At 39.9% G+C, this 12,596-nt stretch overlaps 1 protein-coding gene across 1 annotated transcript in view; it reads right to left on the bottom strand.

Moving 5' to 3' along the window:
• The window catches only part of EHHADH (enoyl-CoA, hydratase/3-hydroxyacyl CoA dehydrogenase), a 93,490-nt gene that overhangs the window by 39,839 nt on the left and 41,055 nt on the right, over positions 1–12,596 (bottom strand). The window lies entirely within an intron of this gene.

Below are 12,596 nucleotides of genomic sequence, written 5' to 3'. Positions count from 1 at the left end.
CAGGTTGTTAATGAGTCTTCCTCCAATCCTGATGCCACGTTTTTCTTCATAGAACCCAGCTTCTCAGATTATTTGCTCAGCATACCGGCTGAATAAGTATGGTGAAAGAATACAACCCTATCGCACACCTTTCTTAATTTTAAAGCATTCAGTGTTCCCATGCTCTGTTTGAACAACTGCCTTTTGATCCATGTACAGATCCTTCATGAGCACAATTAAGTGTTGAGAAATACGCATATTTCGCAATGTTATCCATAGCCTGTCATGAGCCACGCAATCAAAAGCCTTTGCATACTCAATAAAGCACAGGTAAACCTCTTTCTGGTATTCTCTGCTTTCAACCAATATCCATCTGAGATCAGCAATGATATCCGTAGTTTCACATCCTCTTCTGTATTGGGCTTGAATCCAATAATGTACTATTATTGCAGCCATTTATGAATTATCTTCAGCAAAATTTTACATGTGTGATATTAATGATATTTATTGTTTGATGATTTCTGCATTCAGTTGAGTCACCTCTCTTTGGAATGGGCACAAATATGGGTCTCTTCCTCCAATCAGTTGGCCAGGTAGCTATTTTTCATATTTCTTGGCATAAGTGAGAGTGCATTAGTTTGTTGAAATATTTCAAGTTGTATTCCATCAATTCCTGAGTCCTTGCTTTCATACTTCTTTCAGAACCATTGGTTCTTGACTTATGTTACCTCTTGAAATGGTTGAACATCAACTTTTTCTTTTTGATATAGTGATTCTATGTATTCCATCCTTCTTCTTTTGAAGTTTTCTGAATTATTCCACATTTTGTCAATGTTGTTGTTGTTAAGTGCTGTTGAGTCGGTTCTGACTCATAGTGACCCTTATAGGGTTTCCGAGGAGCAGCTGGTGAGTTTGAACCACTGACCTTGAGGTTCAAACTGACCTGGAATCCAGCACATTATCCCACAGCGCCACACTTGGATTCCCATTTTGGAAATGTTGCTGTTGTTGTTAGGTGTCATGGAGTTGGTACCAACTCATAGCGACCTTATGCACAGCAGAACGAAACACTGCCTGATCCTGGGTCAACATCACTATTGTTGCCACGCTTGAATCCATCGATGTTGCTACTTGGGCAATCATTGGGGGTCTTCCTCTTTTTCTCTGACCCTCCACCTTACCAAACATGATATCCTTCTCAGGCGACTGGTCCCTCCTGACAATATGTCTGAAGTATGAGAGACAAAGTTTGGCAATCTTGGCCTCCAAGGAGCACTCAGGCTGCAATTCTTCTAACACAGATCTGTTGGTTCTTTTAGCAGCCCATGGCACTTTCAGTATTCTCCTCCAACACCATTAACTCAAATGCATCAATTCTTCTATGGTCTTCCTTATTTACTGTCCTGCTTTCACATGCATATGAGGTTACTGAAAATACCATGGCTTGGAACAGGCGCACCTTAGTCTTCTAGCTGACATCTTTGCTCTTCAACACTTTAAAGAGGTCTTGTGCAGCAGATTTGCCTAATGCAATATTTGATTTCTTGCCTGCTGCTTCCATGAGTGTTGATAGTTGATCCAAGAAGAATGAAGTCCTTGACAACTTCAATTTTTTCATTTTGGTAATAGAATCCTTCAATAATTTAAGTTGAGGCTTGAATGTTTTCTTCAGTTCTTTCAGCTTTTGAAATGCTAAGTGTGCTCTTCCCTTTTAGCTTTCTAACTCCAGATTTTGCATTATAATACTTGACTTTGTCTTCTTGAGTTGCTCTTTGAAATTTTCTGTTCAGCTCTTTTACTTCCTCAGTTCTTTCAGCTGCTTTAGCATCTGTATACCTGAGAGCAAATTTAGTAGTCTCTTCTAACATTTTGGTCTTTTCTTCATTTCCTGTCTTAATGACCTTTTGCTTTCTTCCTGTATGATTTTCTTGATGTCATCCCACAACTCTTCTGGTCTTTGGTCATTACTTTCTAAGGCATCAAATCTATTCTTGAGATGATTTCTAAATTCAGGTGGGATATGTTCAAGGTCATATTTTCATTCTTGTGAGCTTCTTTCAATTTTCTTCAGCTTCAGTTTGAATTTACAAATGAGCAACTGATGGACTATTCCACAATCTGCCCCTGGCCTTGTTTGGGCTGAGGATACTGAGCTTTCCCACCATCTCTTCCCATAAATTGTGCTTGTGTATTCCATCTGGTGAGGTCCATGTATATAGTCACCTTTTATGTTGTTTTTAAAAGATATTTGCAACAAATAAGTCATTTGTCTTGCAAAATTCTATCATGTAATCTCCAGCGTCATTTCTATCACTAGGGCCATGTTTTCCATGATCCTTCCTCTTTGTTTCCAACCTTAGCATTCCAATCACCAGTAATTATCAACACATCTTGATTACATGTTTGATCAACTTAAGACTGAAGAAGTTGGTAGAATTCTTCAATTTCACCACCACTGGCTTTAGGGGTTGGTGCATAAATTTGAATAATAGTGGTATTATGTGTGATCTTCCTTGTAGGTGTATGTATATTATCCCATCACAGACAGTGTTATACTTCAAGATAGATCATGAAATATTCTTTTTGATGATGAATATGATGCCATTCCTCTGGAATTTGTCATTTCTGGTATGGTAAACCATATGATTGTCAAGTTGAAGATGGCAATACCAGTCCATTTCAGCTCACGAGTGCTTTAGGTGGAATCCTGGTGTGGTGCTGTGGGCTAATGCTTCAGATTGCAAAGGCTCTTGAATTGCAAGGTCAGTGGTTCAAGCTCACCAGCTGCTCCTTGGAAACCCTATAGAGGGTCACTATGGGTCAGAATTGGCTCAACAGCACTTAACAACAACAACAAGTACCTTAGGTATCAATCATTATGCATTCCATTTCATTTTTGACAACTTCCAATTTTCCTAGATTCATATTTTATACTTTCCATGTTCTGATGATTAATGGATGTTTGTAGCTATTTCTTTTCATTTTGAGTTGTTCACCATCAGCAAATGAAGCTCCCAAAAGCTTTACTCAATTCATGTCATCATGGGCATCTCTACCCTGAGGAGGCAGCTCTTCCTCAGTCGCAGTTTGAGTGCCATCCAACCTGAGGGACTCATCTGCTGGCACTATAACTGACAATATTCTGGTTCTATTAATAATAAATGTAATGCTCAACCCAGAAATTTTACCCAAGAGAGATGAAAATTGTATGTGAATGTTCACAGCAGCAGTATAACAGCCCCAAAGTGGAAACAACCCAAATGCCCATCCACTGATGAATGGATAAGGAAAATGTGGTCTAGCCAGTAACAGTTAAGTATTGCGATTGTTGAGGACCATCCAATGGATTCTGACTCATACTGATTCCATGTGTTACACAGTAGAACTGCCCATAGGGTTTCCTAGGCTACAGGAGTAGATCACCACCAGGTCTTCCTCCCAAAGAGCTGCTGGGTATGTTAGAACCACTGACCTTTACGTAAGCAGTCAAGTGCTTAACCATTACATCACCAAGGCTGCTGGACTAGTCATACAGTGGAATAATATTCAACAACAAAAAGGGGGGCGGGAACTACTGATACAAGCTATAACACAGATGAATCTCAAAAACATTAAGCTAAATGAAAAAATCCAGATGCAAAAGACTACATCTGTGTTACAACATACAGGAGTAGTTTTTTCCTTTTTATTGCTGAATATTACATTAATTGTTCAAAAAAGGCAAATCCATAGATGCAGAAAATCAATGGTTGCCTAGCGATATGGGAGAGAGTGGGGTTAACTACAAGTGGGCATGAGGAAATTTTTTGGAGTAATAGACATATTCTAAAACTACACTGTAGAGATGGGTACACAACTGTGAAAGATAAATTACACCTCAGTAAAAACTCCTGTGTGGTGCTGTGGGTTAATGTGCCAGACTGCAAAGCCATTTGAACTTCAAGGTCGGCGGTTCAAGCTCACCAGCTGCTCCTCGGAAACCCTATACAGGGTTGCTATGGGTCAGAATTGACTCAACAGCACTTAACAACAACAAAGCTGTTAAAGAGTGCTGGTGTGGTGCAGTAGGATAAGCACTGGACCACAAGATCGGTTTTAACTGCAAGGTCGGAGGCTCAAATTCACCAGCCGTTCCTTGAAAACCCTAAACTCCTTGGGTCACTATGAGTCAGAACTGACTTGATGGCCCTTAACAACAACAATAAAGCTGCTAATAAAAAACAACTTGGAAATGAATTTATCAAGAAAGTAGAAGATTTCCAGATGGATGGGGGTGGATGAGGGTAAGATTTTATGATTCATTTGTGAGTAATTGTTATCAGGATTAATTGGGATTTTCATAACTATAAAGGCAGAAGATGTGAAACTAAAAGGGAGGAGTAGTTAATCTTTCATTCTAGGAGCAAAGGACCCTAAGACCAACAAGAGGGAAGAGCATGAGTGGAGTGTGGGACCCCAACCAAAAAAGCAACGACACTAGAGACAGTGGCAGAGGCAATGGCATAGAGAGATACAGCAGCTAAGAACTCTAGACCCATGGACTGAGAAAGGCTGTGTACCTGCAGGCAGGAGGTTGGGTTATAAAATGTGTCCTTTGAATATTTAAATAAATATAAATTTTCTGTTTTGTATGTGTACATCAGAAAAAAAGGGGGAGTAGAGGTAAATACTGTTGACTGATGGTGCATGGAGGAGATTGTAATCATTGCAATGAAACAAAATGTGATTTATCGAATGTAAAACTGATAATCTGCCCTGTAAACTTTCACTCAATCCACAATAAAAATCTTTAAAAAAAAGACAAAGAAAACTACAAGACTTTTAAGAAGATAGCTATAATATCATACTGGATAAAACATAAAATAAGAATTTAATAGAGATTCCATATTCCTGGATATACAAATTCAGCAGTATCACAATATAAATTTGATATTACATATATACAGAGGGAGAGTGGGGTGCAATGATTAAACACTTGTATGCTAACTGAGAGGTCTGCGGTTTGAACCCACCAGGGGCTTTGCAGGAGAAAAGCCCTGGCAATGTGCACCTATAAAACTTACAGCCTAGGAAACCCTATGGGGCAGTTCTACTCTGCCCTATAGTCAGTCATTCTGCGTCAGAATAGACTCACTGGCACACAGCATAAAGTTCTATATGCACATACTAGTGTATGTATAAGGAACCCTGGAGGCACTGTGGTTAAAGCATGTGACTGCTAACCTAAAAGGTCGACTGTTGAAACCCATCAGATATGACTGTCTGCTCCCATGAAGATTCAATCTTGGGAACCTAGAAAACCTATAGGGGCAAGCTCTACTCTGTCCTATAGGGTGGCTATGAGTTCGAACCAACTCGACAGTAATAGGTTTGGGTTATATCTGAGGGGACTTTAAAAAGTTTGTGGGAAAATGCCATTATCTTTTAATTCCAGTTTTCCACGAACTTTTTGACACTTCCTCATATGTTGTTAGTTGCCATGAAGTCAATTCCAACTCAGCAATCTTATGTGTGCAGAGTAGAACTCTCCCATAGGGTTTTTCAGGTTTGTCTTTTGAGGCCCCACTGGGTTTGAACTACCAATCTTTCAGCTAGTAGGCTGGCTTACCCAGATTTTTTTTTTCAATTCATTATTTTTTTTCCTAAGGCATAAGAATTTTGAAGTTTTGACAAAAATAAATGCATCCTGCTCCTGAAGGAAGAAAACGAGATGATTATTTTTTGCCCCCTTCCTCCTGACAGGAAGCTGACAGGAAGAGATTTTCTTTGCCTAGAATAAAAAGAGACTCAAGATAGGATTCACAAAAATGGTTTCCTCAGACATAAAAGACTCTCTGTTCTCTAACCCTGTTAAACAGTAAGCTGCATTGCTCACAGGGGCTCTGCAAAGGACAGACAGAACACCACACTTTCACAGGCTGCAGGGAGGTCACCACAGAACTCGCCAATCTGGTTTAAAAAAAAGCTCAATTTAGACATGTGCTAGGCCACCTCACTTTGTGTGTTGGAAATGCGTGTTTATATAAATGTCCACAAGAAGTAAAAATACATCACAAGGAAGAAAATATAACATAAAGAGAAAGACAGATGAGACAGTCTTTTTTTAAAAGCCACAGAATCCAAATGAACAAATAAACATGTAAGTTAGCCATCTTTGGGCAGAATTAGAATTGCTAAAAATGGCTAACATAGCCCAGTGCCGCCATGGAGACAGGGCCAAGGTTCATTACAGGGATGAAAGCAGAGCAGTAGGTTTCTGAATCAAGGCTCCCAGTTGGGTGTCCCTTGTGCCCTCCCACCTGTGGTCTCCTGCAGGGTAAGGTGGGCAGAGAGCCCTCTGACTTTTGGTCTTTGAATAACAGCAGACACTTTCAGTTTCATGCCAGGAACGTGCACACTGGAGACAGGGAGTTCTGTACTCGGTTTGGGAACAAGCAGGCGGCTGGTCACATGCAAGTGCAAACAAAGAGCATTTTACAGGGCCCTCCCCTCTCCAATTTAGGCAAAGCAATCTGGTTTAGCCAAGTAATTCTCCATTGCTCTGCTAAATCTAATGCACTGCACAGCAGTCTGGGAGGCTGCACAGAACAAGAGCATTAAGATGCATGAAACTAATTAACGTCTATAGTCAACTCCCCAGGATACATGTTAAATTCATACAGGAATTTGCAGCTACTTCCCAAAGCATACTTTTAGATACATATTAACCTCCTACATACCTCCCCTACTCATATCTAGTTCCAAAACTGCTGATAAATATAGGCCCCAAACCTAAAACCAAACCCACTGCCATCCAGTTTATTCTAATGCATAGCGACAGCGTCATCTTTCTTCCCCAGAGTGGCTGGTGAGTTTGAACCAGTGACCTTGTGGTTAACAGTCCAACACCTGATCCACATGCCACTAGGGCTCCTTGATAAATACAGGCACACCTCGTTTTACTGTGTTTTGTAATTCACAGTACAATTCATCTTACCCTTGATCTCCCTTTCCCTCACTGGCCCTTTACTTTGTGATTGATAAAGTTTCTATTGATTGATTTTGGGAAGTGGATTACCAAGCCTTTTTTCCTTGTCTGCCTTAGTCTGACAAGGTCCACTAAAACTTGATCACCATGAGAGACCCTGCTGGTATTTAAATAGCAGTGGCATAGTTTCCAGCATCACAGCAACATACAAGCCACCATAGTCCAACAGACTGACAGATGGATAACTGGTTCCAAAACTGCTGATAAATAATAACACTGTTGTTGTTGTTATGTGCCATGGAGTCGGTACCGACTCATAGTGACCCTGTACAGGGTTTCCAAGGCTGTAAATCTTTACGAGAGCAGAAAGTCTCATCTTTCTCCCGCAGAACAGCTGATAGTTTCGAACTGCTGACCCTGAGGTTAGCAGCCCGAATCATAACCACTACTAACCATTGGAAATTCTCTTTCCTCCTTCCTTTCCCACTGGCTGTAGAAATTACCTAAGTGTTCTTAGTCTTTTTTCCTTTTGTTATTATTATTATTATATTTCTTAAGTCATCATTTGAAAAGTGAGGGGAGCTGAGAATAAGCTGAATTTTTGAAGATTTTTAGATGAGGAATAAAACAATTTACATTAAAAAAAATTAAGACATAACTCACATACCATAAAACTCATCATCTTAAACTGTATATATTTAATGGTTTTTAGTATACTCAGAAGGTTGTATAATCATGTTGTTTTTAAGTGTCAACGAGTCAGTTCCAACCCATAGTGACCCTGTATAGGGTTTCTGAGGGGCAACTGGTGGGTTTGAACTGCCTTTGGTTCAAACTGACCTTGCAATCTCATGCATTATGCTGTGGCGCCACACCAGGACTCCTGTACAACCATACGTAGGTGTTTCTGAGCTGTATCTTTCACAATCGACTAATACAAACACTGCAGCTAGTGTTTGGACCCTAAGTGTTAATAAGTTGAAACTAGGACAAGCTATCTCTGTTCTTACCCGTGTTCTCTGAATATCAGTGGCTCTCAAAGTGCCGTCCCTAGAACAACAGCAGCAACATCACCTGGGAACTTGTTAGAGATACAAACGATCTCCCCACCAAAAAACGGTGAGTAGATATTGGTGGTGGTTGTGTGCCTTTGAGTCAGTTCCAACTCAGCAATCCTGTATAGGATTTCCAGGGTTGTAAATCTTTATGGAAGCAGAAAGTCTCATCTTTCTCCTGTGGAGCAGCTGGTAGATTCAAATTGTGGACCTTGCAGTTAGCAACCCAGTATGTAACCCACTGTCCCACCAGGGCTCCTTCGAAATAATGAGTTGTTGTTGTTGTTAAGTGCTGTCACGTCAGTTCTAACTCATAGTGACCCTCTACAGAGTTTCTGAGGAGCAGCTGGTGAGTTTGAACCACTGACTTTATAGTTCAAACTGACCTTGCAGACCTGTGCTTTACCCCGCAGACCCCACAGCGCCAACCAGGACTCCAAAGTAAAGAGTGGGGCCCTACAATCTGTGTTGTAGACAAGTCCTCCAAGTGATTCTGATGTACAGGAAAGTGTAAGAACTGCTGATCATGACCAAGGCAATCAGCTACAGATAACTAAAACAAATGTACATCTATTTAATAGTAATAGATTAGATTTCCAAGGAATCTTTCCTCCAAAATAACAAATAAATTTTGTTCTGGTAAAATGATATCACAGAAATGAAATGTAATAGGATGAATGTAAAGCTGATGTTCTCCCATGTAAACCTCACAATAAAAACTTAAAAAAAAAAAAAAATGATATCACATACTAATACAACGGAGCTTCAAACAGTTCATGAAAACATCCTATTCTTTTTCTATTCCATTTTTCTACAAACTCTTAAAAGCCTCCTCAGAGCTGTATTTAGAAATAAAGGAAAAATGGGGAAGCATAAAAGGGAAAAAGAAAACCAGACCTCAGATGAAAATACAAGGCAAAATAAATAAGCCCAGCTAAACTATTTGTTCTGTAAGATAAATGGCAAGTATAGATAAGATGTTCTGAGCTAGTCCTCCATTGTTGTTGTTGTCATGTGCCGTGGAGTCGGTTCTGACTCATAGCAACCCTGCACAGGGTTTCCGAGGCTATAAATCTTTATGGGAGCAGAAAGCGTCATCTTTCTCCTGCAAAACACTGGTAGTTTCAAACTGCTGACCTTCAGGTTAGCAGCCCGATTGGTAACCACTACGCTACCAGAGCCCCTTTTTAATGGCTGTTGTTGTTGTTGTTTTGTTGTTGTTGTTATGTGCCGTGGAGTCGGTTCCGACTCATAGCGACCCTGTACAGGGTTTCCGAGGCTGTAAATCTTTACGGGAGCAGAAAGCCTCATCTTTCTCCCGTGGGGCAGCTGGTAGTTTCAAACTGCTGACCTTAAGGTTCACAGCCCAATTCGTAACCACTATGCTAATTCATTGAGATCTACCATCTTTTCTGAAACTAACCCCTGGAAATTAGATTTTTCAGTGATTTCTTAATATTTTACAATTATACATAAAGCTTCAGTGAGTACCATTGTATTCAAAGATTTGGTACTTCTCTGGTTATTTCTCTGATAAATTCTCAAGAATAGAATTACTAAGTCAAAAGTTAAGAAAACTTTTAAAATCCATTATTGCCCAAATGCCCTATAGTTAGGATTACTATAAGCAATGTCGTTGCTGTTGTTAAGCGTTGTAGAGTTGCTTGTGGGTTTGAACCGCCAACAATTAGCAGTCCAGTACTTATCCTACAGCGCCACACCAGGGATCTGTAAGCAGTGTTGTTTTTGTTATTATGTGCCATCTAGTCAAATCATAGCAACCCTGCATTGGGTTTCCAAGGAACAACCGGTAGGTTTGAACTGCTGACCTTGTGGTTTGCAGTCCAGTACTTATCCTACAGCACCATACCAGGACTCATAAGCAATGTTGTTATTGTTGTTGTTAAGTGCCGTCAAGAACCCATAGCAATCTTCTATAGGGTTTCTGAGGAACAATGGTGAGCTTGAACTGCCGACCTTGTGATTTAAACTGACTTTGCAGTCCAGCGCATTACCCACAGCACCACACCAGGACTCCCATAAGCAGTGTTGTTGTTGTGTTATGTGCCGTGGAGTCGGTTCCTACTCATAGCGACCCTACACAGGGTTTCCGAGGCTGTAAATCTTTACGGAAGCAGACAGCCTCATCTTTCTCCCACGGAATTGCTGGTAGTTTCGAACTACTGACCTTGCGGCTCGCAGCCCGATTCGTAACTACTACGCTACCAGAGCTCATTAGAAGCAGTGTAGTAAGAGCTTATTTAAACTTAATCTCATCATTTAATTTTTTTTCTATCTTTCCTATTTTGCTTGGCAAAAATTAAAGTCTTCATTCATTAGTGTTTTGTTTTGTTTTTTAATTAATCATCAAGTTTAGAAAAAATTTAAGAGTTAAGCACACTCTTCCTATATGACCCAGCAAGCCTACTTTTAGGTATTTATTCAAAAGAAAGGAAAACATGTTTACAAAGACTTGTGTAACCCCAAAGTATTACAATAAATGGATAAACAAATTGTGGAATATCCATATATTGGAATACTAATCATAATGTTGTTGTTGGTATTGTCAAGTGCTGTCGAGTTGGTTCCAACTCATAGTGATCCTGTACAGGGTTTCCGAGGAGCAGCTAGTGAGTTTGAACCATTGATCTTGCAGTTCAAATAGACCTTGAGGTCAAGTGCGTATCCTATGGTGCCAAAAGTATTAAATATTAATGCCTGAAAATAACATGGGTGAATCTCAAAAGTAGTATGGTAAGTGAAAGAAGCCAGACACCATAGTGTATTTATATGAAACTGTAAAACAGGTAAAGCTACAGTGACAGAAAGCAGATTGGTGATTGACTGCCTGTAGCAGAGAGGAAGGTTTAGGGTGACAGAACTCCATCTTCTTGTGTGGCTGTGGTAACACAGCTGCATACAATTACCAACACTCATCAAACTCTACGCTTAAAAGGGGTGATTTTTTTGTGTATATAAAGTATACCTTGATAAATCTGGAAAAAAATAATTAAAACACAAATCATTCAGGAAGTATTGGGAAAATAAACTTATCCAAAGCTGAGAAGCAAAGCAAATATCACTTAAGAAATTTGGGGGAAATCTTTGCTTATTTTAAGTTCTCTCTATTCATACTCACTCTGTAGCTATAATAAAACATTTGATGAAATTTTACATTTAAATATTTAACATTGCATATTTTTGCATATTTCTGTAGCATCTTCATGATTATAATTTAAAATAGTTATATAATTGCCCGCAGAGTTGAAAGCACAAAACTATTCCCCTATTATTATCGGGTGAATTATCAAGTTGTAAGTAGACGATTCCTCAATATTGGGATGCCACCAAGTGGACAAGCTGTGTAATGCTGCTGGAGTGAACTGACCATTTTATAATAGGGAAGTACTAGGCAGGATCCTCATCCATGTCTTAAGTAACCTAACCCCCAAATCTGAACCTGTAGTGCTGTAGGATAAGCACTGGACTGCTAACCACAAAGTAGGTGATTCGAAGCCGCCAGCCACTCCTTGAAAACCTATACAGGATCAATATGAGTTAGAACCGACGATAGCACTTAACCAACAACTCTCAAATGTGAAACTACAGGAATCAATTAGGAAAAAGATCTTCCTGTTGAAATTGAGGTTCTTACAAACTAAAGCCACAAAAGTACATGATAGATATGCCTATGTTGTTGTTGTTAAGTGCCATCAAGTCGGTTCCGACTCATCCAAGGAGCAGTTGATGGGTTTGAACTGCCGACCTTGTGTTTCGAAGTCCAGTCTGATACTACAGTGCAACACCAGGAGTCTGTTGCCTATGATGGTGGTTATGTGCCGTGGAGTCGGTTCCGACTCATTGTGACCCTGTACAGGGTTTCCTATAGCTCAATCTAAACCCACTGCCATCGAGGTGATTGTGACTCACAGTGACCATAGACAGCGGTTCCTAGAATAAATCTTTACAGGCACAGACAGCTTCATCGTTCTTACGAAAGATGGGGTTAGCAGCCCAATGCCTCACCCACAGCACCACCACGGATCCTTACAGCTCAATACTCCCAATTTCCTCTGACAATCCTTAGTCTTTTCCATCTTGCTTATTCAAAGCTGCCATCCTCCACAGATTGGAAGGAATCGTTTAAAAAAATAAAAGAATCCCACTCTAAGTAGCTCTTAAGTAAGTTTCACACACTCATCATGAGTCCATAAAGGAAAAGCTAGAGAGAGAGAGAAGTAACTTGGTTTGTTGAGACAGAAACTAGAGCTTTGACTTCACTGTGGTAAATGAGAGCCTGTCTTCTCTTTGCTGAAATGTTTGTTTGCTTGTTTTTACTTAATCATTCTTCTCAATGAGAAATAAATTCATGCGATAAGAACTGAAAAGGAACAAAAGAGTCAACTGTGCAAAGTGTCCTTCCAGCTGCTTCCCTTAGCTGCCCAACCCTATCCCCAGAGGCAACCATTAACCATTTCTTGTGAGTCCTCCCAAAACCATTTTATACATATACAAGCAAGTATATATAGACTTATATGTTCTCCCCAGATATCCATTCTCTCCTACTTCCCTTTTTGTTACATGAATGATAAATT

Source organism: Chrysochloris asiatica, unplaced genomic scaffold, assembly GCF_000296735.1.
Source record: "Chrysochloris asiatica unplaced genomic scaffold, ChrAsi1.0 scaffold00135, whole genome shotgun sequence".
Lineage (NCBI taxonomy): Eukaryota > Metazoa > Chordata > Mammalia > Afrosoricida > Chrysochloridae > Chrysochloris > Chrysochloris asiatica.
Note: the sequence above shows the minus strand (reverse complement) of the source record. Positions and strands in the feature narration are given on the sequence as shown.